Raw genomic sequence first — 7,566 nt, 5'->3', positions numbered from 1 at the left:
TTTCCTTTATATGTGTTATAAAAATGAATAAATTATCATATGGCTTAGATTAACAGGAGCAGTCCAGTTTCATACCAGTTTTTCATGTCACTCTATATCAATGTTTCATATAATTTATTAAAAGTATCTTTTTTCCTTCTTTAAATTGTTCTGATTTGGATAACAATGTTATATGGACAATTTAACTTTAATCATATTCATCTTAACTTGAGAGCTTCTAGCAATATGTCAGAAAAATTTCTTAAATTCATTTTCAATGCAGTTAATACAATTCCTAAAGTTAAGCATTAGCATAATTAAGTTGGAAAATGGTATTAGAGTTTTGCTAACTGAATAACAGGCTTCCCAGGTGGCACAATCTTTGACAACGAGCCAGATCCTGGAGTGTGAAGTCAAGTGGGCCTTAGGAAGCAGCGCTACAAGCAAAGCTAGCTGGGGTGATGGAATTCCAGCTATCTATTTAGAATCCTAAAAGATGATGCTGTGAAAGTGCTGCACTCAAAATGCCAGCACATCTGAAAAACTCAGCAGTGGTCACAGGACTGGAAAAGGTCAGTTTTCTTTCCAGTCCCAAAGAAGGGCAATGTCAAAGAATGTTCAGACTACCACACAATTGCATTCATTTTACATGCTAGCAAGGTAATGCTCAAAATTCTCCAAGCCAGCCTTCAATAGTACTTGAATCGACAACTTCCAGATGTTCATGCTGGTTTTAGAAAAGGCAGAGGAAACAGAGATGAAATTGACAACAGCCAGTGGATCATAGAAAAAGCAATAGAATTCCAGAAAAACATCTACTTCTGCTTCAATGACTGTGCTAAAGTCTTTGATTGTGTGGGTCACAACAAACTGTGGAAAATTCTTAAAGAGATAGAAATACCAGACCGCCTTACCTGCCTCCTTCAAAAACCGTGTGCAGGTCTAGAAGCAACAGTTAGAACTGGCATTAAACAATGGACTGGTTCCAAATAGGAAAAGGAGGGCACCAAGGCTGTGTACTGTCACCCTGCTTATTTAACTTCTATGCAGAGAACATCATGAGAAACGCTGGGCTGGAGGAAGCACAAGCTGGAGTCAAGATTGCTGGGAGAAGTATCATTAACTTCAGATATGCAGATGACACCACTCTTATGGCAGACAGTGAAGAGGAACTAAAGAGCCTCTTGACGAAAGTGAAAGAGAAGAGTGAAGAAACTGGCTTAAAAGTCAACATTCAGAAAACTAAGATCATGGCATCCAGTCCCATCACTTCATGGCAAATAGATAGGGAAATAATGGAAAAAGTGACAAACTTTATTTTCTTGGGCCTCAAAATCACTATGGACAGTGACTGCAGCTATGAAATTAAAAGATGCTTGCTCCCTGGAAGAAAAGCTATGACCAATCTAGACAGTGTATTAAAAAACAGAGACATTACTTGGTCAACAAATGCCCATATAGTCAAAGCTATGGTTTTTCTAGGAGTCATGTATGGATGCGAGAGTTGGACCCTAAAGAAGGCTGAGCACCAAAGAACTGTGGTGTTTGGTGTTTCTAACTGTGGTGTTGGAGAAGACTCTTGACAGTCCCTTGAACTGCAAGGAGATCCATTCAGTCAATCCTAAAGGAAGTCAACTCTGAATATTCATTGGAAGGACTGATGTTGAAGCTTAAACGCCAATACTTTGACCACCTGACGCGAAGAGCCAACTCATTGGAAAAGTTCCTGATTTGGGGAAATATGAAGGCAGGAGGAAAAGAGGATGTCTGGGGACACAGTGGTTTGATGCCATCACTGACTCAATGGACACGTGTTTGAATAGGCTCTGGGAGATGGTGATGGGCAGGAACGCCTGGCATGCTGCAGTCCATGAGGTGGCAAAGAGTCAGACATGACTGAGTGACTGAATAGCAACAACAGGTGTTAGAGTGGTAAAGAACCTGCCTGTCAATATAGGAGATGGAAGTTGAATCTCTGGGTTGGGAAAATCCCCAGGAGAAAGAAATGGCAACCCATTCCAGTATTCTTGTCTGGGAAATCCCATGGACAGAGGAGCCTGGCAGGCTACAGTCCATGGGGTCTCAAAAACAGTCAGAAATGGCTCAGTGACAAACAACAATAACTGAATGACATCAAGAACTGACTCCGCAGATTTATTTATGTGATGGACACTTTTCATAAGCAAAATGGCCTAAGTATGCCTTTTACAAAGTAATTAGATATTTTAATAAAATTCTTTTATGTAAAAACTTGTATTAACATGTTTGAAGTTAATAATATCTCCATGTTTCCAAATTGTTTTGAATTTATTGACTTAAAGAAGGTGATACTTCATTGAAATAGAAAGTAGATAATTATAGACATTAGAAAAGGTGTAGCAGATTCTGTAATATGCTTTCTAGGAACTGAGACAGTAAATGACTCCATTAATACTAATAAACCCTTTGGCAGTTCTCCAGGCTTTTGTGTTCATGTAAAATTGAATTAAGTGAAGTTAAATGCGAGTACTATACAGAAGTCTTCTTTTCTCCTCAGTATCTTTCCACACAGTCTGTCTCTCTGTGATTTCTCTGACCGTTAGAAAGGTAGTACTGAAAAGACCTAAATTAAAGTTGTGATAGTGAAAGCAAAAAAAAGTCAACTTTTATGTTTGATGTTAGCCCATACAGACAAAAAATATATATACATGAATTTCTTATGCAGTATATCACAGTTACCTGGGTAAATTTGAAAATATGTACAATAATTCATTCTATCAATTTGAGTCTTTCCATACAGTGGAACGTAGCAGTCAACTTAAATGAAATCAACCTTGAATATTCATCGGAAGGACTGATGTTGAAGCTGAAGCTCCAATACTTTGGCCACCTGATGTGAAGAACTGACTCATTTGAAAAGACCCTGATGCAGGGAAAGATTGAAACCAAGAGGAGAAGGGGATGACAGAGGATGAGATGGTTGGATGGCATCACTGACTCAATGAACATGAGTTTGAGTAAACTCTGGGAGTTGGTGATGGACAGTGAGGCCTGGTATGCTGCAGTCCATGGGGTCACAAAGAATTGGACACGACTGAGCAACCAAATGACAACAACAATAATATAATAGAAAGATTAGGCTCAGTGTGAGAAAGCTAACATGCAAAGTCTTGTTAATACAGTAGTTCTGACCAAGAGCCAGGGCCAGGTTTTGGTCATACTGAAAAGTACCTATGATGGAATGGAGCTAAATGGTTTTTTAAGTTAAAGAGGTTAATAACTTTAAGGTCAGCTTCAAAGTGCTGACTAGCATGAATACTAAAATTAGTGCTAATAATAGAATATAGAACATAGATAAAATTGCCTAAATACAAAAATGCATTTTAAAAAATCCAACCTTCTTTTGGGGACTAAGTTAAAAAGTTGATTTAAATTTCAGTTTGAAGAATGGAGAAATATTTATCTATAAATACAATTAGCTATAAAATAGAAACATAGCATAATATATTACATAAGATATTTTTGTACATAGCAAATTCAAACAATAAAATATTCTAGCTTTAATTGTAATATATGTTGTTTCTTCATTAATAAGAAGTTAGTTAAATCTTTTACAGGAGGTCATTTTTTTATCTGTATGAAAATCATAGTTTTACTTTTAAATGTGAGCTGATGGCTATTAATTAAACTTATTATAGTAATCATTTAGCCTACTAAATCATTATGTTGTACATCTTAAACTTATACAATATTATATATATCAACTATATCCCAACAAGACTGGAAAAATATAGATTTTTAAATTTGTTTTAGAAGCCTTCTATCAAGATATGGGAAATAGATGGGGAAACAGTGGAAACAGTGTCAGACTTTATTTTTCTGGGCTCCAAAATCACTGCAGATGGTGACTGCAGCCATGAAATTAAAAGACGCTTACTCCTTGGAAGGAAAGTTATGACCAACGTAGATAGCATATTGAAAAGCAGAGACATTACTTTGCCAACAAAGGTTCGTCTAGTCAAGCCTATGGTTTTTCCTGTGGTCATGTATGGATGTGAGAGTTGGACTGTGAAGAAGGCTGAGTGCCAAAGAATTGATGCTTTTGAACTGTGGTGTTGGAGAGGACTCTTGAGAGTCCCTTGGACTGCAAGGAGATCCAACCAGTCCATTCTGAAGGAGATCAGCCCTGGGATTTCTTTGGAAGGAATGATGCTAAAGCTGAAACTCCAGTACTTTGGCCACCTCATGGAAGAGTTGACTCATTGGAAAAGACTCTGATGCTGGGAGGGATTGGGGGCAGGAGGAGAAGGGGACGACAGAGGATGAGATGGCTGGATGGCATCACCGACTCGATGGACGTGAGTCTCAGTGAACGCTGGGAGTTGGTGATGGACAGGGAGGCCTGGCGTGCTGCGATTCATGGGGTCGCATAGAGTCCGACACGACTGAGTGACTGATCTGATCTGATCTCATCAAGGTACTGAAAGCATTCACCTACGAAAGACAGGTAAAATTAATGCACTGATGCACTTTATTATGAGCTATTGCAGACTAAGCATGCCATTTCCTGACTCCTCATGGTGAATCAAAGTGATCATAGAATCTGTTTTGTCTGATTTTAGCTGTATTACACGCTCTGCAAGTCTGCTGACTTGCTGGTGTAACGACCAGAAGTTCTCGGTTCCCCCTCTCTTCTCTCCGCGGGCCTGTATGAGAGCTGTCCTGGGTTATGGGGCTTCAGCAGTAAAGGCCGGACAAACCAGGAAGAGATGTCTCACTGTATACAGCATGTTAGTTCCCTGATGGCTCGCTCAGTTGGTAAAGAATCTGCCTGCAATGCAGACCTGCCTTCACTCCCTGGGTCAGGAAGATCCCCTGGAGAATGGAAGGGCAACCCACTGCAGAATTGTGGCCTGGAGAATCCCACGGACAGAGGAGCCTGGTGGGCAGTCAGACAGGACCGAGCCGCTAACACTTTCACTTTCAGTGACATATGAGTAGAATCATGCATGTATGCTTTATGTTTTTAAAGGAAAAGAGAAGTCAATGTGCGTGTGTTTGTGTGTGCGTATTTGGTTGCATTTTGTCCTGAGGTGCTGTACATTGTTAAAACTTTTTGACAACTCCCACAAATCTCTGTCTTTGTGGGGAAAACATTCATTATTTACCATGTTGAAACTGAAATCGAGAATCTAACAAAATTGATTGATCACTCATTTGAGTATATTATTAATAACAATGAATACATATATGTTACATTGTTATATTAATGATGTTAACAGTATATATTGTATTTTTGGTAATAGGTCATAACATATATTAACAATATACTAATTATAGTATAATTATATATTAGTAATCTTTGGTATTATGAACTTACTTGGTATTATGAAATTAGTGAACCTCACAGACATCTGAAACATACCTTTTAAAGCAATTTATTTAATTGGAGAATAATTACCTTGCAATATTCTGATGATTTTTGCCAAGTAAGTTTTCAGTTTGTTGCAGAATTTGAATGAGTATGCTGCTAAGTCGCTTCAGTCGTGTCCAACTCTGTGCGACCCCATAGACGGCAGCCCACCAGGCTCCCCCGTCCCTGGGATTCTCCAGGCAAGAACACTGGAGTGGGTTGCTGTTTCCTTCTCCAATGCAGGAAAGTGAAAAGTGAAAGTGAAGTCGCTCAGTGGTGTCTGACTCTTCACGACCCCATGGACTGCAGCCTACCAGGTTCCTCCATCCATGGGATTTTCCAAGTAAGAGTACTGGAGCATAATAAAGGACAAAAGTTGAAATTTATTTACTAGCTTACAATATCTGAGTCTAAAAAGCTCTGAAATATGTTAAAATCTTAGCAAAGTTCAGTCAATTTTAATGGGTGATTTATTTTCTTATTACTTTTTCAATATGAAGGAATACCCTTTTTATGTGTAGTCTGCCATATTCTGTTTTGCCACTGTAATTTTTTGTTCTTTATATTCACCTTATCCCCTTTTTTTATTTTTACTTTTTAATTGGAGGATAATTGCTTTACAATGTTGTGTTAGTTTCTGCCACACAACAACGTGATTTGGTAAAATATGGATCGCGTCACTAATTTGTGTGTCTTCCTTGTGTGGGGCCATACTAATCTGCTCTGTGTTGTTCCAATTTTAGCATATGTGCGGCGCAAGCAAGCGCCCCTTTATTACTGAGGGAAACAAACATATCTCTGTTATAAAACAGCTAAGTTTGTTTTCGTGTTACCTTGTATGTTTACTGTCAAATATTTTATTGTAATTTAGATGCAATATGTAACCACGTAATGTTTTCAAGCATTCATGATTCTATTTGAAGAGGGTCCATACTTCATCTTGGAGCAGGAAATGGCAACCTACACCAATATTCTTGCCTGGAAAATTCCATGGGCAGAAGAGCCTGGCGGGCTAGAGTCCATGCAGTCAAAAAGAGTCAGAGGGGACTGAGCATGCATGGACATGCATGTCTCGTATAGTAATTTGTTTTTTCTACTTCCACAGATCCTATCCCGATCTGACAATAGAACAAATGAAACAAAACAACATCTATGGTGTAGCTTTCATACCAGTAACTGATTTAGATATAATACCAGTGGTTACCTGGAAATATCTCCAAGATGTGCTCTTTCATCTTATAAATAGAGGGATGTTAGAAAGAAGTTGATTTACTTGGTATGTTACTACTGGTGAGCAGGAATGGAAGAGATATTTAATCAGAAGATATACTTAACTTTCCTCTAGCTAAAGCCATAAAGGGAAAATCATATTCATATTGACTTTATTGAATAATATCAATAATTTAAAATTGTGTTTTCTATGCGAAGTCCTTAGAGATTTGCCAATACCCGCACTTTTTATAGTATCTTTTAAACTTGGAGAAAATACTGATATGCTTCATATCAAAAGTTTGTCAAACGTTTCTGTATTTCTCAGGTCTGAAGAGACTTTGCCTGAAGGTAAGAGGCAACTATAGAACAGTACCATCAGTCATTACTGCAGGTATTTTAAATGTTTGCTGATTCACAGTCTTAGCTGAATCGAGCATTTTTTTCTGCTAATGGTTTTCAATTAGGAAAAGTGCTCAGACTTAAGGAGTTCTATAAAAGCATAAATGCCTAAGACCTCCTTCAGTACTCTGAATCTCTTCACTTATATTTTTTTTACCATTTTCTTGGTATTTACTTGGACTGTTACTATAATTTGAGATATCATTTCTTAAAATGTCTTTTGAAATGGCTTTATTATCTTCTTTACCAAGGCACAGAAGTTACCACATTTTCTTTTCATAAGAGTATTTTCATGGACTCTCAGAAGACATTTTATGTTTAAGAATTACTGCTAGTAAATCAGATCCATGTGAAATCTGTATCAACGGAAATGTTATTATCATTGTTTTTTTTGTTTTTTGTTTTGTTTTGGTCACTAAGTTGTGTGTGACTCTTTGCAACCCCATGAACTGTAGCCCTCCAGGCTCCTCTGTCCATGGGATTTCCCAGGCAGGAACACTGGAGTGGGTTGCCATTTCCTCCTCCAGGGGGTCTTCCCCACCCAGGGATCAGCCCACTCTCCGGCACTGGCAGGCTGACTCTTG

General features: G+C 38.2%; 1 non-coding gene across 1 annotated transcript; it reads right to left on the bottom strand.

The window, feature by feature from the left end:
* Positions 1-6,032: 6,032 nt before the first annotated feature.
* Positions 6,033-6,140, bottom strand: LOC129627468 (U6 spliceosomal RNA). Its single transcript, XR_008702616.1, has one exon. It is a non-coding gene; the product is annotated as a U6 spliceosomal RNA (small nuclear RNA).
* Positions 6,141-7,566: the final 1,426 nt, after the last annotated feature.

Source organism: Bubalus kerabau, chromosome 14 (genome assembly GCF_029407905.1).
Source record: "Bubalus kerabau isolate K-KA32 ecotype Philippines breed swamp buffalo chromosome 14, PCC_UOA_SB_1v2, whole genome shotgun sequence".
NCBI lineage: Eukaryota > Metazoa > Chordata > Mammalia > Artiodactyla > Bovidae > Bubalus > Bubalus kerabau.
The sequence above is the reverse complement of the archived record's forward strand: the minus strand, read 5'-3'. Positions and strand labels throughout refer to the sequence as shown.